General features: G+C 37.1%; 1 long non-coding RNA gene across 1 annotated transcript in view; it reads right to left on the reverse strand.

The window, feature by feature from the left end:
- Positions 1-25,121, reverse strand: part of LOC115900685 — a 116,427-nt gene that overhangs the window by 8,712 nt on the left and 82,594 nt on the right. The window contains exon 3 of the long non-coding RNA XR_004060347.1: positions 19,498-19,613. This is a non-coding gene — a long non-coding RNA (uncharacterized LOC115900685). The remainder of the gene's footprint in view (positions 1-19,497; positions 19,614-25,121) is intronic.

Genomic DNA, 25,121 nt, shown 5'->3' on the forward strand with positions numbered 1-25,121 from the left:
TGACTAGTAGTAGGTGCGAATACTGTTTAGCAGAGAGACAGCTATGAATCAAACCATCACTAAATACTCCCAAACTAAGTGCTATAAAGGAAAAGGACTGGGTGCCATGAGCATGCATAATAACATAAATCCCATATATCTGGGGGAGTAAAGGAAGGCTTTCCTGGAGAGGTGACTTCTGAGCTGAGAATTGAAAGATGAGTAGGTATTAATTAGGAGTGGAGAGAAATTGCCAAACTGAGCTGAGCATATGAGCAAAGGTGCAAGATGGGAGGGAATTTAGTATATTGGAGGAAGGAATAGAAAAATCTATGTGCTACAGCTGGAATGTCAGTGATATTGTTAACTTTGTTTTAAAGCTGAGGGTCAGCTCCTGGCTGACAGCCCTGACACAGGTAAGGGCTCCACAAATATGCGCCTCCCCAATGATGGGGGGCCTGTCAATGATATACATCTGCCCTCAGGCCTTTTCTATAGCCTTTACAACTGGAAGAGTGTCCCCTACAACCTCATGACATCTTACAGGAGAAACATCCAGATTCAGAGAAGTCAGCATCAAAAACCAGTTGAAGAAAACATTATCTACGAAAATATAACACATCCTGGTGGTTATCATAGAGTAGAGTTAAAATGTAAATCAAGATTAACTGACGCCAAGATTATTCTACTCTTTAGAGATGACATATGACTCACACTACTATCTCTGCTATACTATATATAGTATAGTATACTATATATAGCAGAGATCATATATGTATACATATATGTATATACTATCTCTACTATATATATAGAAATATATATAGTATATTATGATGTGAAATTTTGATGTGAAACCTAGAAGAAAATGGTAATTTGTGTTCATACAGGTCACATATGTAGCTACTTACTAAATGTTTCAGGGAATTTATTTAAACACCTCAACCATCAAATTAGTGTATGCATCAATAAAAAATGCTGTACAGATTGACTATCATTTACTGTATAGGATATTTTATGCTTTTATTCCCTAGTATATGGGCTTCTATTCTCTGTTCAGTTTTTGTTATTTTAATATATTAACCATAATTGAAAAAAATTCATGATCTATGCTATCTGCCAACTCAAAAATCTCCTAATCTCAGTTTCTCCAACTTTCTTTCTAAAAAGGAATTTTAGAAAAGCCTTTAAAGAAAGAATTTTTCAAAAATATAGGGAAAAAAGAGAAAGGAAATTGCCTGGGAAAGCAAATTTTTCTTCTGTGAGAATGCTGACAGATAAACCATTTTGGAGAGAAATGGGCAAGAGTATTATATAGAAAAATCAGATTCACTTTTATAGAAAACATGAGTTTCCACTAAAGACCATATCATAGGATACATCTTTAAAAAGAAAAGAGAAGTTTCTACTCTAACTTGGTTTTTGCCAAGAACGCTTTCTGACATCTTAATTAATTTTAGGAATTATCTGTATTATTCTGCTCTCAGGTTGCTAATGAAGATATACCTGAGATGGGGTAGTTTATACAGGAAAGCAGTTTAATAGACTCACAGTTCCACATAGCTGAGGAGGCCTCACAATCATGGCAGAAGGCGAAGGAGGATCAAAGTCATATCTCACATGATGGCAGGCAAGAGAGCTTGTGCAAGGGGGAGTTCCCATTTATGAAACCATCAGATCTCATGAGACTTATTCACTAACAGAATGGGAAAAACCCACCCCCATGATTCAATAACTTCCCATCGGGTCCTTCTCACAACATGTTGGGATTATGGGAACTACAATTCAAGATGATATTTGGGTGGGGACACAACCAAACCATATCATCATCCTTTCAGTTGTATCCTTCCTATTGTAACTTAATGTTTCTTGAATTTTATAATATTGTCTGCCTTATTGCAATACTGTTCAGATCCTCATCAGAAGTAGTCATTGACGGGTAAGTTGGAGATCAGGGAATAGGTCTGGCATTGTTAGGGAAGACTAATGAATATCAACTGATAAAGAATGGGTTGTTAACATTATGGGGGATAGTCTATAGCATGTTACATTCCTGTATAATGCTGTATTCTATATAATTGTATATTACTTTACAGTATTCTAGAAATATGGTTGAACTAATACATGCTTTAAAATAAATTATATTTTTATTGCCTTTTGAAAGTTTAAATTTAATTTTTATTTTACTTTATTTTGTATTTTGCTTTTAAAAGATTAATGATTTGCTATAGCCCAAGAGGTAGTAGGTGAAAGCTTAAAGTAGTTAATAATCTGAGATTATTTTTCCTCCCTCCTGTTTTTCTTTTATAAAGACACCAGATGGAAATTAAATACTTAATTAAATTAAACAAATTAGGCACCAATATTACCACAATCGGGGTTTGCACTACTAATTGCTTATTGAGTATTACAACAGTGTTCACACAGTCTGAAAGTAGAGTGGTTTTGGCCACATATCAAAACAGGCAGTGTTATAACAGTTCCAGATGTTACAGTAACAGGCACTCTGGAGGGGGGGCCCATGTGAGCATCATGAGAACCCCAGACAATTAGATATTGCTAGTTCAGTTTGCTGGGCCTTGTCTTGATCCCTTTAGGGTGAAAATGGTGCTTCCAGCATGCATCTGTTTGGCCCTGCTTGGGAGAGAGTCATGTTGGGCCAGGCTAATCACATATTCTGGAAGAGGTCACAAAATTCTGATTTGGGAATTTTTATAAACGACTATGCCCATCTTACACATACTGAAATCTAAGAAGATAATATTTCCTTGTCACATTGTTCTGAAGCAGACGTTCAATTAAATTCAAAGAGCACATGTCTGCTCTCATAGGAAAAACTGTGAGCAATTAAAAGAGAAACAGAACAAGTGACAAAACAGCTCATTCTTCACAAGAGTGGGAGAACTAACCCACTGTGGATGGTCCAACACTTCTGTCAGTAGGTAAAACTGTGACAGAGTCAACATTCACCTTAGAAATTCTTCTACGTACCCCTGCTCCACCCCACACACTGTTAGTAGTTCCCTATCCCTGGGTCACCTCTCAGCACAGGCTTAAACTGCTCCCTTTCACACCAAAATGTATGTGCTCTGAAGTTCATTTTGTCAGATTCCTCCTAAGCTTCTAATGAAACCTAATGAAACCTATTCGGGATAGGATCTCAGATGAAAATAACTTTTCAATTCAATACTTTTATATTAAATGACAAAGTGTGCTAGATACTGTGGCTAATGATCTGATTAAGAAATGGTTTCTCTATTCATCTTTTTAAAAATCAGGAACATAGGCCGGGCGCGGTGGCTCAAACCTGTAATCCCAGCACTTTGGGAGGCCGAGACGGGCGGATCACGAGGTCAGGAGATCGAGACCATCCTGGCTAACACGGTGAAACCCCGTCTCTACTAAAAATACAAAAACTAGCCGGGCGAAGTGGCGGGCGCCTGTAGTCCCAGCTACTCGGGAGGCTGAGGCAGGAGAATGGCGTAAACCCGGGAGGCGGAGCTTGCAGTGAGCTGAGATCCGGCCACTGCACTCCAGCCTGGGCGACAGAGCGAGACTCCATCTCAAAAAAAAAAAAAAAAAAAAAAAAAAAAAATCAGGAACAGGCAGGTGCTGTGGCTAACACCTATAATCCCAGCACTTTGGGAGGTTGAAGCTGGCAGATTACCTAAGGACAGGAGTTTGAGACCAGCCTGACCAACATGGCGAAACCCCATCTCTACTAAAAATACAAAAAGGAGCTGGGCGTGGTGGCGAGCACTTGTAATCCCAGCTACTCAGGGGACTAAGGCACAAGAATCCTTTGAATCGGGGAGATGGAGGTTGCAGTGACCCAAGATAGTGCTACAGCACCCCAACCTGGGCGATAGAGCAAGACTATGTCTCAAAATAAATAAATAAATAAATAAATAAATAAATAAATAAATAAATAAAATTAAAATTAAAAATCAGAAACAATTGGAAAGCCCTATAATAAAAGAGTAGTTAAATAAATCATGGTACATCCATACCTGTGGGATATTCTGTAGCCATCAAAAATAATGCTTTTGAAAATAATGTTTTAGTATGATCACAGTTTTATTTTAAGAACATATATAGGTGAAAAGGCTTAACAAAATATAATAGCAACTTTTGTTATCTTTAAGAAGTGGGATTATATGTGATTTTTGTTTTCTTTAAAATTTATGTATTTTCCAACTTTTCTTTAAGAAGCATATGCTTTATAAAATAATAAAAATCATTTCTTGGGTTTTTTTTTTGTTTGTTTGTATGTTTTTTTTGAGATGGAGTCTCGCTCTGTCACCCAGGCTGGAGTGCAGTGGTGTGATCTCAGCTCACTGCAGCCTCTGTCTCCCAGGTTGAAGTGATTCTCCTGCCTCAGCCTCCTGAACAGCTGAGATGACCAGTGTGCACCACCACATCCAGCTACTTTTTGTATTTTTAGTACAGACAGGGTTTCACCATGTTAGCCAGGCTGGTCTTGAACTCCTGGCCTCAGGTGATCCGCCTGCCTCGGCCTCCCACAGTGTTGGGACTACAGATGTGAGCCACCTACCCAGCCTAAAGACAATTTCTCTCTGAAAGGGTTATGTCTAGTCCAAATTAAAAGATTGAAAACAAATGATTAGTACATTATGGTAAGTGTTATAGTTACATACAAGATGTTATGAGAACAACTACCCATATGAATGATATCACTTAATATGATACCACACCCCCAATGATTTCTCAAAAATCTTTTTTACACATTATAAACCAGCTAGTTTATTATTTTGTAGTAAGATATAGAACTTTTACCATGCAGACTGAAATACCTATGTCAACATGAACAGTACTTTTTTTCCTAGAGGCAGTTACATGGAAAGCCAGGTATTATCAGGTTATTTAATGAGAAATCCTAACAAGAGGAGACCAACTTTAAGACCAATAACTCATCCATGAAGGCTGGGGGCACACTTTCCCACCATGAGAACACCTTAGCCTCCAGAAAGCTTATTGACTCTTCCCTCCTCATCTTGGTCTGGCTGAGCACTGCCACTGGTCAGTCACTTCCTTTAGCCATACAGTCTGGCCAGCTTGGCCTAAGAGCTGTATCTCTGCTCACTGGTTTGTGTTGTTACCGCCACTGTTACTAACAGTTAAGTTCTGAACGGGGCATGTCAGTTGCTCCCATGTACCAACTAGGAGACACAATAATCCTGTTAGTTTGTTCTCCCAAACCCACTCCACTCAAGTTTATCAGGTAATGTGCTCTGTAAGGTTGTTTCCAATCCCATTAGCATATACATAGATTACCTATAAATTGACTTTATGTAACCTGTTTTCTACTGAGGATTGAAGTTTTAAAGTTTTGTTTTCCCACTTTCTTGATCAGTGATCTTACCAACTTACCAAGATAGTTTCTTACCAACTATGTAGGAGTTAATGAAACCAATTCTGTATCACCACTGCAACCAAGACAGAGATACCAAGTCACATGTATTTTTCAAATCAATAGTATTTTGTTCTCTATAATGTAAAAAACAGGAAGATGCAGTCCTCAACATAGTACTAAACACTAGGAAGGGTCAAGTTGTCAAAAAATATCTTTCAACAGTAGAAAAGATTGCTTTCCAATTAAAAAACAAAGCAGGTATTGCAATCATATAATAATGATAAAATTACAGAAAAAAATATATTCAGACTGACCCACAGCATTCACACCACACCAGAATTTTGCCTGTAACAAAACAGTATATTTTATCTCAAAAAGTAGGTTAGGTCCATGCTGGCTAAAAACTTCAATCCCAGACCCAGTAAATGAGGATGAAATACATAGTGCATGCTTAACAGACACTGCATATACATAAACCATTCTTTAATGCCCCTCACTAGGGTTTTGAGGGATGGAGGGATGAAATGTGGATGGACATGTGCTCTCACAAAGGCAGAGTTTTCTTCCAATTATAAAAATTCATACATGTGACCCTTTACTATGTCTTGGGCAATAGCTAAGATTTTACCTGTGGGAATCCACCTTTGAAAATCACAACAAAAATCAATAGGAAATGATTTAATATAAAATATATAAACTTCTTAGGATGAGGACTTTCACAGAAAAGCAAGAAGGGGACAATAATAAAAATGAATTTTTGGCCCGGCATGGTGGCTCACGCTTGTAATCCCAACACTTTGGGAGGTCAAGGCGGGCGGATCACCTGAGGTCAGGAGTTCGAGGCCAGCCTGGCCAAAATGGTGAAACTCCATCTCTACTAAAAATACAAAAACTAGCTGGGCATGGTGGCACATGCCTATAGTCCCAGCTACTCAGAAGACTGAGGCAGGAGAATCACTGGAACCTGAGAGGCAGAGATTACAGTGAGCAGAGATCGTGCCACTGTACTTCAGCCTGGGCAACAGAGTGAGACTGTCAAAAAAAAAAAATTATCTTAAAAAATAATATTCCCCTTATTTTGTCCCTTATTTTGAACAACACTCAAAAACAAATCTGTGCAAAACTAGGAACACAGAAAAGGACCAGAGAGGTTGTTACATTGTAAAGTCTAAACTTCTGCCCTCATCAAGACCCTTGTCTACGGAGCTGAGGGTTCCCAGGTCCACTGGAGAAAGTGAGTGGTCTCCGATCATCACCCCTGTGTCACCAAAGATGGCCCTAGGTCACTCGCTGTCAAACTTAACAGAATTGACCCGGACAGGGATTGAATCTCCCTAGCAGCTGCCCTGCTTCTTCTTGGTTTTCTCATGCTGGAAGGATTTGCCTTTCGTGAACTTAAAAACCTGATTGGCTCACTCTCCCCAGTCAAAAATCTTTAGTATTTTAAGGAAAGGTACAGTTAACAATTCCTTATCCAAAATATTTGATGCCAGATGTGACACTTTTTGGATTTTAGGAAGGTAATGTGGCGAGTATATCTGTGTAACACCCCCAGTGGGTCCTGGGCAGCAACCCATAATCAAGCATATTCATATTTCCATTAAGTGAGATGGATGGGGACTATAAAGCTTCATATCAATTTTGGCCACTAAATTTTGTTACTAAAACTTTTGCTTTTCAGAGCCCTTTGGATTTCTGAACTGCAGACCATGGCTCGCAGACCTGTATGAGAAATATGGGGACTCAGTGCTCAGCCTGTGGAAGATGCATCTTCTGTTATCCAGTCTCAACTCATTAAGCCCAACACTCACTCTGATTGTAGAAGTCATAAAGCTAATTTCAATTCAGAATAAAGCATATGATCATATTTGATTGTAGATACACACTCCAGGAGTAAAAATTCTCTAATCTATGTCTTAAAGACACAGTGCCTAAGGGGCTGGGGTTGTTTTGAAGGAGGAGGAAATGTTATAAACTCAATTTGCAAACATTTGAAGAATATCAAGGAATATGTGGGTCATCTAGGTAGAAGTAATATTAATAGAGTTGGCAAAAATGCACTTCTCAGTACATTTTAAAGGTTACCTCTAGGCCAAACATTTCTTAATCTCTCTTGGAAGAATACTGACGGCAAGTGACCAAAAGGCTGTGGTTTCAGAACTTAACTGTAAAACTGCTGAGTTTATTGATACATAGCTGGTTCAGGAGAAATTTTATCTATCTACCTATTTACTTATGTTTAATGTATAATATATTTATATGTATTATATATATATTTCAACTTTGTGGTATAATGAATTATGTGTAATGTCTGTGCTAATATTGCATACCACTGAGGGCAAGTAGCAATTTCCATGAAGTGACAGATAAGTGGTTTTAGGAGGAAAAATGCTGCCAAAGATGATTCATTTGAAATCAACCTTGACAGTTTTCCTGCTGATGAGGCTGACAGAAAGAAGGACTAGAACAAAGGTTAAATTCTTTACTTCTAGGAAACTGTGCTCTGTGTTTAAGGCTTGCTCCTCTGAGCTCTGCTAGTCCATCAAGACTAGCATGTGGATAAAAGATCTACAGTCAGACTAACCATGTAGAGCTTTTGATAGAAAAAGGAATTTCTCCACAGTTCTACAAACAGTGCATTTGATAATGCATGTCAATTTACTGATGCAAACTGACCATCAAAATGTAAATTCCACATTAATCCCTAAAAATAATGGTTTTAACAATCATTATTACCATCTCTCTCAGTAACCCTATCATCAGAACCACCAAAATGTATAAGCTGGCTGATTTGACCTCCTTTCCAGCCTCTTTCTGGAAACATAAAGGCTGAAACATAGCTCTAGAGCAAAAGCAGGTGAGCAATTTAAGGGACACATGTACTCTGAGTCATTGGAAGTTGGCTATTTGGAACATTTCATCAACTGCTTTCACATAATAATAAACCCTTCTTAGTAACTGTTATAGGTTACTGCGTGCTATGAATAGCATACCAGAGCTTCAGTAACTTAATGTTTTGATGTTAAATTCACATTAAATTAGCATGCTATAGATTCCTGTCTTCATCACACTAAAATAATTATTACCTGTTTAATATCATATAATGCTGTGTAGGCACCACAGAAAGTAAGGATACTCAGGTCTTGCCTTTCGGGACCTAACAATTTTCTACAGATACCGACAATGACAACACAGAGAGACATTTAAGCCATATGAGAAACAATTGCATGGACTAGGTAAAGCATCATATTAAGAACAAATAAAAGAGTTAACTTAGGTAGTTTTTTTTTTTTTAATGAGTAAAGAGGCAATTATGGAAGCAAATCACAGGAGAATCACTGGCTTTTAAACGAACTTAATTAATTATTTAATTAAGACAGTGTTTCCTGGAGGAGGACAAATCCAGAAATTTTGCCGATTTGGTAACTGCAGAATAACTAAAATCCTAGAGTGGGAAAAATATTCCAGCATTCCTATCATTTTTATCGCCAAACTTTACAAAAAAATGGCTTCAGAACTAAAGTCCTGCAAATTTTGTTGGATTTACGTTTTGCCTTCAGCCACATGTCAGTAAGATCAAATGTGCTATTTATATTGAGATTAGTGCCAGGATTTTGCTCAAATGTATACTGAACTCAGGCTTGTGACTATGCTCATTACTATAGAAAATGAGCACTAACACATTAAATTTATCAATGGAGGCATTTAAACAGCATCCGTAGGACAATTAAAGTCAGTGGACTCTGAAAACAAACTATTATGAAGCCATGTTTATGCAAGCATGTCTAAATAGGTGGGGTTCAAGCATTCATTCTGTCTGTTTTGTTCAGAGTGAACTGAATTAACAAAAGATGGCTTATCTCTGAAGTCTGCCTCACTAGTGGCCTATTGACACAACTGAAGCCCACCAAGATCAACCCCTTTAGCTTGGGAAGTGAACTATTTTGGCTAGAAACTGTTAGATTTTTCTGGAAATTTCACATTTTAAAAGAACATCTTTGAGAAAGACACATGAGAAAGACATCTAACTACAAAGTTGTTGAGTTTGCCCTGCTGTCCCTGTTGCTCTCTCACAAGCAAATGTGGATCTGAGGTTTGAGCTGAAGACTCACTTCCGTGGGATGATTTTCACTGATATGGAACTTGCTACCACAATGCCTAAGAAATGTGGTTTTCAGGAGATAAGGATGAAAATCCACTGGATTGCAAGCTGTCATCTATGCTTTAGAATATGAGAAGTAAAACGCTCTTAAACAGAGGAGATTGTCAAAGAACTACCTCAGTATGGCATTGCTCACCAGAGTTTTCAAACTACACACACACAAATCTGCAAAATTGAAAGCCTTCCAAAAAATCAAAAGGCTCAGGGAGAATTGTCCTGACAGCATTCAGCTCTTACAAGTCAATCTGAGGTTGAATTACACTCTTAAAATGCAGAGTTAGAATCCTCCTGCAAGGCACTTTTCCTAAGCCTTGGTTAGGATTTTATTATAGGGTACTACAATGTTCTGTCTTTAAAACTTCAGCTAGACTACATATTTACTTCATTCATTCAACCATCAAATGCTTACTGGATGCCAGCACTGGAGATGCAAAATGAATATGCCATGGTCCCTGAACTTCTCGAGTCTGATAGAAAGGACAAGTACATAGAGAATCTCAATGGTATGCAATAAATACAGGGTGATATTAGACAAAGAACACTCACTTTAATTTGGAAAAGCATCATCAAAAGGAAGAAATAGAAGGGTAGTCCAGGCAATGAAAATGGCATTTAAAAAGGTATGGAGGTCTGAGAAAGAAAAGCACTCTGGGCTTATGGCAAAACAGCTCAAAATGAGCAAATGTGGGTAGAGAGATAGGCCGAAGCCTGATGACCAGAGTCTTTGAATATCGTATTTTGAAATTTGGATTTTACCCTGAAACTAATGGAGAATATTTCTTTGATAGATATTAAACAGAAATAAAATGATCAGAACTACGTAAGGACAATGCTCTGGGGCAATATGATATAGTGTCTGTAACACAATTGGATGTTTAATTGGCCAAAGTAGGTTGTGAGAAAAGTTACATTTCTGTTCTTGGACGAGACATTAACCTCTTTCAAATGGATGACTGCGTCCTTTTCTCAGTAGTTGCTCTCCTTGTACTTAGGACCTCCAACCAAGGGAAGTTGAAGGAGAAGGTGTTACTTTCAGGCACCATCTGAGCATTACTGAGAGTATTGAGAACTTGTGGTTGTCACCTTTCAATTGAATACATGTCATGTGGGCAGTTCCAGCTCTGCTGGCAGTAGCCAGATCCAAGAAAAGGATAGTAGAAAATAACAACTGTCTACACTGTCATGGGGGTTATTAAAGAGCTGACTGGGAAAGCTATTTAATACATCTGCTCCTATTCCTTTATCTTGTTCAAATTGTGCCTGCATCAAATGTAAACTTCTGCTTTAGTTATTCTGCTAGGCAGCCATTCTCTTTCAACATAATCAGTATTTTTCTTCTTTGAATATAATCTTATTTTTCCAAATTAAATGTTTTTGTTATTAAAGTTTTTGTTTTATTTCTTTAAAAAAGTAAATTTTATTTATTTAATTTCTTGAACTGGTAGCACATTCACATAGTTCAAGCATCAAATAGTATAAAAAGATATACAGCAATGTCTCCTTTCCTCCCCTATTCTCTATCTGCCTATCCCCACAAAACAGGTAACCAACATTATCAGTTTCTCATTTACACTTCCCAAGATTTAAAAAATATATATGCAAGCCAGTACAACTATATTTTCTCTTTTTTTTTTACTCCCATTGCCGTATACTTTGGCACCCTTTTCTCCCCCACTTAAAAATAAATCTTAGAGGCTAGGTGTGGTGGCTTACACCTATGATCCCAACACTTTGGGAAGCTGAGGCAGGCAGATCACTGGAGGTCAGGAGTTTGAGACCAGCCTGCCCAACATGGTGAAACTCCGTCTCTACTAAAAATACAAAAAATTAGCCAGGTGTGGTGGTGCACACCTGTAACCCCAACTACTCAGGAGGCTGAGGCAGGCAAATCACTTGAACCAGGAGGTGGAGATTGCAGTGAGGTGAGATCACACCACTGGACTCCAGCCTGGGTGACAGAGCAAGACTGTCTCAAAATAATAATAATAATAATAATAATAATAATAATAATCTTGGAGATTATATTAGTCAGCTCAGACTGCCATAACAAAAGACTATAGTTTGGGTGGTTTAAGCAATGGAAATTAATTTTCTTACAGTGTGGAGGATGAAAGTCCAAGATCAGGGCGCCAGCATGGTCAGATTCTGGTGAGGGCTCTCTTCCCGGTTTTCAGATGGCTGCCTTCTCGCCATGTCCTCACATGGCAGAGAGAGAACCAGCAAGCTCTCTGGCATCTATTCTTATAAAGGCACTAATCACATCATGAGAGTCCCACCCTCATAACCTCATCTAACCCCAATTACATCCCAAAGGCCTCATCTCCAAATATCATCATCAAATTGAGGGTTAGGACTTAAACACATGAATTCTGAGGGAGACATGAACATTCATTTCCTAATAGAGATCTTTCCATATAGACACATAAAGAGCTTCTCTATTCTTTTTACAGTTGCACAGTATGCTACTGTGGCATCAAATACCCTTAATGTCAACACTGGGAAAACTGAAGCTTTCCTTAATCATTTTTTTGCTAATGGGATCTGCAGAAACAAGGTTAGAGAGCTAGAATCCTAGAGCCTGAAAGGTGATGTTTCTGATGAGTTTAGACATAAACTAGAATTATATTCTGATGATTGGTGAAAAAGTATTAAAACTCAGGCAACATGTTCAGTGTATATTCATTAGCATGTCTTTAGATCCTCAAAATTTCAGCATTCTGAATCAAGCGCAGTTGAATCTGCTAATATGAAGATGCTGACTGTATTTGAAAATGCAAATTAATAAAGACATATAGCTATGAAATGTATTTTTGTCATGTCACTACTTACAAACAATAGTCAACTTGCGCCCAGCTGTTACTTACCAAGCATGTTATAGAGGCCATTCTAGTCATTCTAAACATGTTTAGTGGAAGTTTTGAGAAAATATTAGCATAGAAGATTTAGTGGTCTTTGTGAATAAAGTTAAAATGGTTATTCAGTCCAGAAAAGGGCTAAGGAACAAAGAAGGGAAAAAGAGTATGACCACGAAATACGTTTGGACAACCCCACTGAAAGCAAAAATAATAGGCTATGTGCTATCCCAGCAGCCTGAACTATCACTACCTGAAGGAAGAGAAGGCAGAGACAGAGTAAATATCTGTAAAATATGGCTGAAATTAGATTCAGGGATAAGGAGGAGGAAAAAATCAATCACAGAACTAGGGTTTCAAGCCTAGGTGACTCAGTAAAAGAGTAACACTGTTGGCTGAGATAAGGTGGAAGATATTTGGAGTGGGGTAAGAGTTTATTTTAAAATACATTTTCTTTGGGGGCTTGTGGGACATGTAAGTTAAAATTCTCAGCAGGCAATTAACAGAGGTTGAAGAAAAGAATTTGTTCGTGGTTTCAAGGAGTATTTATGAAAATCAGAGAGAGAGGGAGAGAAGCAAGGACAGAATGATAGATACTACTCACATTTAGAGGTAGAAGGAAAAAGATGGACATTGAAGGAAAGAGGAATGGTTAAAGGGAGAGGAGGTAAACCAAGGTTATGAGGTTACAGAAACCAAGGAAGGAGGATGTAGTTAACTGCATCAAATACTGGAAGATAAAGTTATGAACCCCCAACATAGTATTTTAGGAGACAGAGTCAGATTTTAAGACATTAGGTAATGAGTTGAACAGTGATATAGTAAAATTAAAAAATACTTTATAGTGATGGTTTTTTAAAATGATCATGGAGGGAAGAAGAAAGACAGGATTATGATATTATTCCATATTTATATTCCACTTCAGAGTAACAGAGCACTTTCCCATACATGATCTCATTTGATACTGTTTCAAGAGGTAGGCTTGTGGTGCATAAGTGGAGAAAGACACAATGAAGAGGGATAGTTGAAAATGCAAATAGAAGATGAAGTAATGAATGAAGTTAGTTTTCCAAGGAGGTGGAAGAGGGAAGAATATAGTGCTGGAAAAGACTAGGAAAATCTCTAATTTTGAGACAGAAAAGAAGACAAAGTGAGTACATGAAAAGATAGGAACATCTTGAGGTAAAAATAGTTTAGAAAGATTCACGACTAAAAGACCTGAAAGTAATCAAGGTAACCTTGAATTGAGGGCTAAACTGACAGGAGAAATGTGAAATGAGTGGGAAAATAATGATGTTGGCATAAAAAGTCAAAACACTGACTCCTCACCCAGTCACAAGATCTCCGTATCTCTAATACAGTATAATAGTTCTCCCACTAATGTAATGATGAGTAGTCATTGAATTACTGGAGACAAGGGCAAACAGTTCAATGTCTTAAATAAACCCAGCAAAGCCATTAAGAAAAGTTCATTCACTATACAATCCAATGTGTAAGTCTGCTTTGAGTACCACTCCCCCAAGCCCATGCTACAGGAAGGAAAAGCATTAAGCAATCTGTCAGAATATGCTTTCCAACAGGACAAGACAGCCTGCAATTTTTCAACCAACAGGGATGTTAGTCTGTGGTCCAGCCTCTAGTCACTCTCTTTAGAAAGTTCTGCTTTCTCTAAGATAATGCCCAAATGTTTATAACTTCCTTCTTTAAATAGTATGCATATTAAGAAATAAATTTAAGTCTGTAATCTATGAGATAACACAAGTGGGGGACAAAAGTATGATAGGCCTCCCTTCCTGGCTGAGCAGTCCATGTGACATGTCCGCTCAGGGCTCATGGCATCTCAGCCAGACATTCTGAGATTCTGGCCTCTTGGCTCTTTGAGCCAACTCTACCATTAAAATATTAATTTTTCTATTATAACTCATTGAAGGTAAAGGTTATGATTTTTGCTCACCCAATACACTTCCCTCTATTCTAATGACAACAGTAACATGTATTCCTTTTTTTTCTGTTTTTTTGAGACGGTCTTGGTCTTTACCCAGGCTGGAGTACAGTGGTGCGATCTCCACTCACTGCAACTTCTGCCTCCCAGGCACAAGTGATCCTCCCACCTCAGCCACCCAAGTAGCTGGGACTACAGGTGTGTGCATCACACCTAGCTAGTTTTTTTGTATTTCTGTAGAGATGAGGTTTCACTATGTTGGCCACGCTGGTCTCAAGTTCCTAACATGTCATGTACTCTTAACTGGACCAATTATATTACCCCATCTTCCTGGCTTGGTGATTGGCTTAGGGAAGAGTATGTGACCTATTGGTTCAATGCAAGTGATTTTTAGGATTGTTTTCAAACTGCAGACAAAGACAAAGAAATCCTCTTTCTTTGCTGGTAGAACTGCTTAGTTAGGATGAGATGAGAGATCATAGTTGCTAGGATTCATGTTCCCCATGGCATGGAGAAAGCTCATCTGCAAAGATAACTGGAAACATACATCAGAAATAGAGAGTATAAGCCCTAAAAGTGTACTTGCCACTGAGTCCAGACATCCATAGGACCAGCTGTCCACATTCTGTGTTTGGGTGACATCAGTCAGCAAATTCTCTTTTTTGCATGATCAAGTTGGAATTCTGTCATTTGCAAAGTAGCCCAACTTGTACACAGAATGTCTTATACTTACAAGGTGCCCAATAAACATATATTGGTTATCTGGTTGGTTTGATGTCAGTGTTTTTTCTGCATCTTTTTCTTCTGTACTTTGTAGTGTATACCCTCATTTTCAATAAGCCTTGTTCAAAACAAAGTCTGCAGTTTGCCTGTAATAACTAGGTGCCCTAACCCCCTATACTGGCATGAGGAATATGTCTATGCTTCAGTTTCCTAATTTATAAAATATGGCAAATAATAATAGCAGCTACTTATTTAGCTTCTACTAAATTTCAGGTGCTGGTCTAACACTTAACATACATTATCCTAATTCTTATGGCAACTTTATGAGACATGCATAATGATCCTCATTTTATGGATGAGGAAGCTGAGATGCAAATGAGGTTAAATGAAGTGACCAAAGTAATACAGCTTTATTGGCAGAATTGAGATTTATACCCAGGCTTGTCTGAGTCTGTGTTCTTTTGAATGTCCTATGATGTCCTACTTATTCAAAAAGCTTTTGTGTGTGTAATAAGATAATGAAGGTAAAATTGCTCTAAAAATAGAAAATGTTCAGAAATCATTCTCTAATTGACAATCAAAAAATGCAAAAATGGACTCAAATATTAACAAGGAAGACTTAGGTTTAGGGGGAACATTGTGACTACCCAAATTATTGGAATTAGAAACAGTAATAGAAAAAAAATAAATGCTGCATCTCACATATATGTGAAATTTTATGAAGAGGGAAAGTGCAGCCAGGATTCTGTTCCATTTCTGAAATCTTGGTAAAACTTGAAAGGACATAGGTAAGCATTGCTAAGCTAGGGAGAACTAGATTTCACTTCTCATTTTCCTCATTGGACCATTGATACCAGCACGTGGAATTTCCTTTGTGGTCCTTTTGATGGACAGTACTTATAAAATAATGAACATTCTGACTTACAGATCTGAATGGCAATATCAGTAATGTTTAAGATGAACACACATATATACTTACACTGTCTATGTAGCATTAAGATATATATATAAACCTAATTTTTGTATGAGTTTAACTGAAAGAAACATAAGGCCAAGTCTATGTGTTAAATGACATTTTGTAGTAAAACCCTTGTGTTTTTCCACTTGTAATTACTCTTTCAAACAATTTCAAGGGAACCAACCACATTGTGAACTGCCTGTTTTATGTCCATTTTCTTCATTAGACTATGAGTGCTTTGGGTACAGAAACTGTGCCCTACATATCTTCTTACACCTAGAATCTAGCATAGATAAAACTTGGCATATGTCATGAAGGGTTGCATTATCATTTTATGGGTCCTGGAAACTTTTGCCTTCGTGGGCCCCTTCCTTCATTAAAAAAATATTTAAAATTATATTTTATGACCATGCTGGTATGAAAATGAATATATTAATATTATATATACTTTCTTTGACCTAAAATTTTATCTTTTTCTTCTGATTTTCAAAGAAAAAAATATTTTTTTCTTCTGATTTAAAAGACTGTTTTTATAGGCCTCTAAAAGTATTGTGGGCCCCAGGTGCTATGCCTACCTTGTTTAGGGATAAGTTAGTCAAGTCCTGTGTGTTAAATATATTTTTGATGACTGAATGAAATGAGTACATGACTTAAATTTAACTTGGTGGTAGTGATTCTTAGAGTTTCTATTTTGGAGTGACTTTCGGCTTAAAAGATTTTTCAAAAGCAACTAATTAATAAAATCACCACAACATATGAATATGCATTTAATCTGAAGCCAACTATTGAAATTTAGTACTGTAAACAAAACCAAAACCCAATGGCAGTGTAGAAGGCTGTCAAAGTGGCAAAATAAATATTTTAAAATAATATCAGAGGTTGCTCCAATATTGAACAAACACAGCACACCTCTTAAATAGAGAAATTTAAATATTTTCTTTTTAAAATTTTGACATTCCAAAAGAGTCAGTTCAGAAGGCAGATACTTTAAAAAATGTGGGTTTATACTTGGAGCCACATGGTTATTGACTAGAATTTTGTTAAGCATGTGCCTGGAACGCTAGACCTGCTGCCTTTCACAACATTGCTTTTGGAACTCAGCATCTCTCCACTGTTGCTTCCAAAGACTGCTTTTTAAAATGGAAAATTGATTGATGAAATCTTAGGCATGAATACATGCTAACGCATCTAATAAATTAAAATACTGTCATTTTATAAGAAAGGTTTATTGGCTGTGTATTTCTTCTAGTAATTCAAAGTCTAGCGTTTAATTTACAGAATGAAATGTAGAAATCAATTACTTGGTCAGGAGTAAGGTGAAATTGATGTTCAAAAGTATGTTTTGGGATGCAACCAGGCTGACTTATCCACTGACTTAAAATTGTAGAAAGTCGTATCTGAGCGGTTTTTCCCCCTTCTGAATGTATTGAACAATGTTCAAAATATGAGGAAGCATCTTTGCATTGTCTGGATGGGGTTGTGTGCAGATTAATATCTGGATAATAATTCAGATTTACCCTTCCAAAAAGGATATCACACATATAAAGTAGTGCTAGTATTTATAGGATGGGCATTTACCAGAACAGCTCTTAAAGGCTACATAATAAAATTGCGTTAAGTCTGCCTAACTTAATTAACCATAGATACTGAAATGAATTCAGCTAATGGATTCTGGTTCCCCAAAGAGTACTCTCTCTTAATAATAATTTTAAAAGCAAAAACATGTTTTTCCTCCTCTTTTTCATAATATGTAGCCACCTGACCAAGAGTGGGGTTGGGAGAGAGACTGTCCCTACCACCCAGGAGACAGCAGGAGGGAGAGGTCATCTAGTGATTACACTCGTGCTTCTCCTCTCCAAGGGCAAAGGGCTGCCTCAGCAGCTGTCACATCCTGCTGCCCTTTGAAACAGTAAACCAGTCTAGAGTTTCACACTTATCTCCTGTTTTGCATTACCAAATTGGCAGTGTTGCTAGACCCTAGTAAATGCCTTTCATAGATGAAGGTGGTGAAGGCTCTGGGGAATGGTGAGTGGGGAGGGCATTTGTGTTTGGGAAGGGGCAGTACCTGGTTCAGCTGTCTGCCATCCGTCAGATGGTTCTGCAGATGAAACAAGCACAGAGGAGGAAGAGAACACACAAGGCCACTTGGTCTATCTCAGGCAGGCAGGCCGAATCATATCTCTGTGCACAGTGAACCACAGAGTCTTGTGAGGAGGTTGCTAGTCATACAGAGGCACATCATGAAGGACTTCAAAGATCCCCATTGTGGACTTACAAATCACAGTTACTCAACTCGCCTTCTAGTCAAACTAGCCCCTGTTTTCCCACATTTCCCATACAATGTCCTGCTTTTGCCATCTTACTGCTCATTAGCAGTTCCAGCAGAGGGCAGGCGGGGGAAAGGAGAGGAGTTGTATATTGTAGCCAAAGATCTCTTCTGAACGTGTTAAGGCAAATTTTCTGGATTCTTAGAGCAACAAATGTCTTTCTGTCCAATTTTTTTTTTTTTTTTTTTTTTTTTAACTATCTGTCTGTATAGGTATTTCTAGTTTTCAGGGCCTCCTTTCTCAAGGAATTTACAATCTGACTTGGGAAAGCAAAATGAAGACACATGAAATAATGAGAAAGCCATGCTATAAAGCTATCCCTGTTATCCCAAGCAAAGTCATGGGTTTGAAGAGAAGGAAGAGAGGTCTTCATGCACTGAAGTTGGTGATAGCAATTGTACATTAAAAATATAAATTGAAGTCAATAATTAGTGTAGAGTAGTGATACTCAGCAAATGGGCAGATGTAATTGTTGAAAATTCTCTAAACAGGCTTGGGTAACAGTCCCATAGAGAGGACTTGTAGGCATCCAGTGAGAATGTGGTTTTTGCAGGACAAACGTCTCACTGGATCTCAGTACCAAACCTTTGCGGTGATCAGCTGGAGCGAAGGGGCTGGGACACTGATGATTGGTAGGCATTCCAGGAGGAAAAATATTGGGTATCTTTCCATATCATTCATTAAGGTTTGTGTGACAATGTCATGAGCAATTCACTACTGGGAGGTCTTCATCAGATAAACAGGGCTGCAAAATTCATGGCCAAGGAATGTGGGCTGGAGAGACACTCCCAGCCACAGCTGCTACCTGAACACCCAGAGCTGGCTGGGAACCAAGGAGACATGCTGAAACCAGGAGCCTCAGCGACGAGTGGCAACGTTACAGACGCTTAATCTTGAAATGAAAAGTAATTGCTTCTGGCTTAAAGCATAAAGGAAAAACAAGATCAGCCTTGGCTGGATTACATTTTTTTCAAATACAACCATGCTAAAGACCAGGTTCTGCTGCTTGCTTGGTATTTGAAAATGTGAGGAAATGGATGTTTTCTGTCAATGTAATTTAAATCTATCCAGGAGTATTGACATGTAAGAACACTTGAACGCAAGTACATTTTGATTAATATAATTAAATCAAATGTATTTACTTCTAGTTGTAAAGGAGGACATCTACAATTTAACTTACCTAATACAAATTTAGAAGGTCTTTCTTGAAAATAGCTCTTGCTTTGTATTTTGAAGCATTTGCTACTGAAAAGTCTTGGCCAAAGCAACCAGAGCTCTTTTTCCATACAGATGAAACTGCAAATGGAGAAATATGGAAGAAGAGAGAGGGGAAAGGCATTTTAATACCTCTAATATATTTCTGTGATGAAATAGTCTTCTTTAGAGAGAAGAGAATTCGTGAAAATTCACTAAGGAAGGGCTGCAAGTTTAAGTTATTGTTAGAATAATAGAAGGATGACTTTAACCCACAACTAAGTAAGTAATATTTGTGTTCTTACTTGTTTACCCCTCAAGACCTACAGAATGGCAAATGTCGGGAGATGTTCTATATATAGAGTCTGTATTTTCCTTGAAAGCAAGAGAGCAATGACACAGAGTAAAAGCAAAGTAAGAATAAAAGGAAAACAAATCTTGCCTTTCCAGTTCCAATTTTTAAGTTATATGTATTAATTTAAGATATTTGCAGCAGACTCACAATGATGTAGAGCGAATTAATTGAATTATATCTTGTATCCTAGAACTGAAGCTGCTTTGTTTCCTGTTAGGTTGAGTCATATGAAATTGTCTACACAAATAGCAATTTCATATGATTTAACCTAATGCCATAAACCTTCACAGGAATTCATCAACCAATAATAACCAGTAAGAAATAAAACCTAGCTGGTTTTCCCGCCATCATTCTGCATGAACACTAATATTATAACACTAATATAACACATACTATTTTCTTGCAGGCCCTAACATTAAGGACCTTTTGCATAAAAGAATAAAGTCTATTTACAGACAATATTCACAGTTTGTGTTTCTGCTTCATTAATTCAAAACAGAAAAAAATAATTCTTACACCAGAAATTTTTTGGATACCACCAGGATAACTTAATCTAACAGAACAGCACAATGACTCTGCCAATTGTGTCTGCTTTTCGTGAGCTCAGACTGATGAACAACTGGAAGGCCAGCCACAGACCTGATAACCTGATGCACAGTGATCACAAACATGAGGACTGCTTTAAATAAAAGGTGTCATACAGCTCATGAGGTAAAGAAATAGCCATGAATAGCACTAAGAATGCAAAATATGGCCATGAGTTGTACTCTCCATTGGTATATAATACACAGCTGGTGACCCAAAAAGCCATGGTATTTCCAAAGGCGAGGGACTATGGTACTTAGTAACGCTTTGCAGATTTAAAAAGAAAGCAGTCCTTTTTACAACAGTGTTCTATCATTCTCTGCCAAGAAAGGGTACTAACTATTAAATTGGCCCCAATTCTCTTTTTCACATTGAACATGATTCAGATGTTAACATGGTTTCCATTATCACTACAGAAAATTTTTAGATAATCTTTCTGTTCTTGCAAAATACAATAATGTCCAAAGGAAATAGAAATTTGAAGTATAATGTGAACATATATTTTAACTGAGATACACAATGATTGCAAACATTTAAATGATTAGGAAGTATATATTTATGGTATGTTGAATGCAATTTTAACTCAAATATGATACTTGCAGATTTAAGGCAATCTGTTCTCTACATAAAAAATAAGATGATAAAATGTAACATAATTATACTAATGCAATTTCTCATGTTATATATTATTAAATCATCAATGATACATTTTCTTTGAACACCAGATGACCTTGAGAGAAGCAAAGTTCTTTCTTCCCCGCAGATTTCAAGTAAAGAGTCATCTTTTACTACTGGCATTTTGCTTTCTGGTGATGGAACTAGAATTACTGACAATTCAAATATAATTACCAGCATCTCTCTGGTGAACAAACCCCCTAGTGTCTTAAAACTTGCCTCCAAAAGAAAATATATCTCTTCAAATTATACTGCATTAAAAGTGAAGCTTAACGAGCCTTTAAAATACAGTCTTAAAGTGGTTTCATTCTCCCCATCCCCTTGCCAGTATTTCCCTTCCTCTCTAAGCATCTTTCTCTTCTCCTTCTCCAGGGTGAATTTTGAAGAGATTCTGAGGGATAGCCAACAGGACTATAGCGGTGACTTCCCTCAAGGATTGCTTCATCCAACCCAGCAGATAGGGCCTGTAAAGGACTTCACATACGACATTTGGAAAATGCAGTAATCAGAGTAAACCTAGGAAGTTTTCTAGAATTACTCTAATGTCAACCTTTATTTCATTTCTTTTAAAGACAATTGATTATTTAAAGCAAAAATAATAAAACTTACCATGGAGCTCTTAACTTATGTAGAAGTATGACAACAGTGCAAAGAACATATTGGAAAGCAGAAAATTTGCTTTGTAGGTTTTTTACACTACACATGTAGTGATGTGAAATCATAGTAGATTCTGCTAAGCTCAGGATGCATATTTCAGTCCCTAGATCACCCAAAATAAAATAACAACATATAGTTTTCAATCCAATAGAGGAAATAAAACAAAATATTAAAAAATTCTTGAGCCCGGTGTGGTGGCTTATGCCTATAATCCCAGCACTTTGGGAGGCTGGGTGGGCAGATGACTTGAGGTCAGGAATTCGAAACTAGCCTGGACAACGTGGTGAAACTCTGTCTTTACCAAAAAATGCAAAAATTAGCCGGAGGTAGTGGCGTACGACTGTAGTCCCAGTTACTTGGGAAGCTAAGGTGGGAGAATTGCTTGAACCCAAGAGGTGAAGGTTGCAGTGAGCAGAGGTTGCGCCACTGCCTTCCAGCCTGGGCAACAAAGTGAGACCCTGTCTCAAAATAAAAACACCGCATGTTCTCACTCATAGGTGGGAACTGAACAATGAGATCACTTGGACTCGGGAAGGGGAACATCACGCACTGGGGCCTATCATGGGGAGGGGGGAGGGGGGAGGAGGGAGGGATTGCATTGGGGAGTTATACATGATATAAATGATGAATTGATGGGTGCTGACGAGTTGATGGGTGCAGCACACCAACATGGCATAAGTATACATATGTAACAAACCTGCACGTTATGCACATGTACCCTAGAACTTAAAGTATAATAAAAAAAATAAATAAAAATAAATAAAAAAAATAAAAAAAGTTAATTGTATCCATCTTTATCATTAAATCAAATAAAATAGTTAATGTAACAATGTGAAAATAAAAATCAATTATTTTTCTAAGGATATGATTTATCATAGCCAATAAAACACTTGAAGAATAAAAAAAAAAAAAGATTAAATAAAATAAAAATTAAAATAATAAAAAAATTCTCAACAAATTCAAAAGAAGGAAGAAAAGGAGAAACAAAGGAACAACAACAAAAAAGAGACAAAACAAAACAAATAGATGGAAGAAAACAAATAGCAAAATAGTAGCTGTAACCTCAACATCAAAAATTTTATTAAGTGTAAAGTGAACAAAACACTCCAATTAACAGGCAGAGATTATCAAACAGAATAAAAAAGCAAGAACTAATGCTATAGAGTTTATAAGAGATGCTTTATGTATAAAGCATAAGTATAAACAATAAGTTAGAAGTAAAAGGGATAAAAAAGAATATATATATTTAATTTCATTGATCTATTTGTCTGTCTTTTTACTATACCACAATAACTTTATTAATATATCTTGAATTTAACAAGATCCCTAGGCAATTCATATATACATTAAATTTAAGAAATAAAAAGTAGATAGCCCTTTTGAGGTATTCAGCAATGATAAAAAGAAACTTCTTGAGGCCAGTTGCAGTGGCTCACGCCTATAATCCCAGCACTTTGGGAGGCCAAGGTGGGCGGACCACAAGGTCAGGAGTTCAAGACCAGCCTGGCCAATATGTTGAAACTCCATCTCTACTAAAAATACAAAAAAAAAAATTAGCTGGGCGTGGCAGTGCATGCCTGTAATCCCACCTACTTGGGAGGCTGAGGCAGGAGAATTGCTTGAACCCAGGAGGTGGAGGTTGCAGTGAGCCAAGATCACGCCACTGCACTCCAGCCTGGGCAACAGAGTGAGATTCCATCTCAAAAAAAAAAAAAAAAAAAAGAAACTTCTTGAATTGCTACCAGTTAGAGAGGAATATCAAGTATTGATTAAGCCACTTACCTAAGGTTACAGAAGTGGACCAGATCCCAGATTTCCTGACTCCCAGACTACTGCAATGTCTGCCAAAAACTCAGCTTTATAATTAAGTTTTACTTATTCAATAACAGGCAAGGAAAAAAGTAATTTCTATTTACCCACATATTTAGCACTTCTAGCACTAGACATTTTTTTATGTTGATCTGAGTTTCTCTCTGGTATCATTTCCTTTAGCCTGAAGAACTTCCTTTAATATTTCTTATAGTATATGTGTACCATTGATACATTCAGTTTTTGCTTGGCAGTGTTTTTCTTCTTCCCCTTCCCCTTTCTTTCTCTCTCTTTTCTTTTTCTTTCTTTCTTTTTCTTTCTCTCTCTCTTTCTTTCTCTCATTCTTTCTTTTTATTTTCTTTTCTCTTTCTTTCTTTCTTTCCTTCCTTCTTTCTTTCTTGCTTGCTTTCTCCTTCCTTCCTTCCTTCCTTCCTTCCTTCCTTCCTTCCTTCCTTCCTTCCTTCCTTCCTTCCTTCCTTCCCTCCTCTTTTCCTTTCTCTCTCCCTTCTTCCCTTCCCTTCCCATTTTCTCTTTTTTCCTTTCTTTCATTTTTAAAGGGATCTTTATCTTTCACTAGGTTTCTCATCCCAGGTTGACAGGTTTTATTTCTTTTAGCACCTTAAAGGTGTTATTCAATTCTCTTTTGGCCTATTGATAAATCAGCATTGTTGTTCCCCTGGGTCTTGTGCAGAATGGGTCTTTTCCTTGTACTGCTATTAAGACTTTTTTCTTTGATCCTCGGCTTTCATAAACTTGGTTATAATGTACCCAGGATTGGTTTTCTTTGTTTTTTATCCTGCAGGGTGTTTATTCACATTCTTACTTTATGGGTTAATATTTTTCACCAAATTGGGGATTTTTTCAGCTATCACTTCTTCAAATGTATTTTCTTCCCCAATTTCTCTTTCATCTTTTTCTGAAGCTCCAGTTTCACAGATGTTAGGCCACCTCATACTATTCCACAAGTTAGCGAGGCTCTGTTCATTTTTTTCAGTGCTTTTATCTCTATGTGCTTCAGTTGATATCATTTATATTGCCATGTCTTCAATGTCACTATTTTTTTTTTCTTCTATGGAATCTATTTTGCTGTTAAGCTCATTTGGTGATTTTTTTTTTCATTTTAGGTATTACATGTTTTCAGTTCTAGAATTTCTAGCTGGTTTTCTTTTATAATTTCCACTTTTCTAGTGAGAATTTCTATTTATTGGAGTCCATATTTTCTTTAAAATTTTAAACATATTTATGAGAGTTTTTTTAAAGCCTTTGCTTGCTAATTTTAACATATCTGCTATCTCTGAGTATGTTTCTATTGACTTAAAAAATCTATTGTGGTCATGCCTCTTCACATATCTAGTAATTTTTGAATTTTATGCTAGACATTAAATACTACATTATCAGGTCTGGATTTAAAGAGAGTTAAGTTTTGTAACGTTAATTTACTAGTGGATAAGCTTAATTTTTACAAAGCTGTTTTTAAACTTTATTTGGATAAAATTAGTATAGCCTTGAGTCCAGGGCTAGGTAGCCCT

This window comes from Rhinopithecus roxellana, chromosome 12, assembly GCF_007565055.1.
Source record: "Rhinopithecus roxellana isolate Shanxi Qingling chromosome 12, ASM756505v1, whole genome shotgun sequence".
In the NCBI taxonomy this organism is placed as follows: domain Eukaryota; kingdom Metazoa; phylum Chordata; class Mammalia; order Primates; family Cercopithecidae; genus Rhinopithecus; species Rhinopithecus roxellana.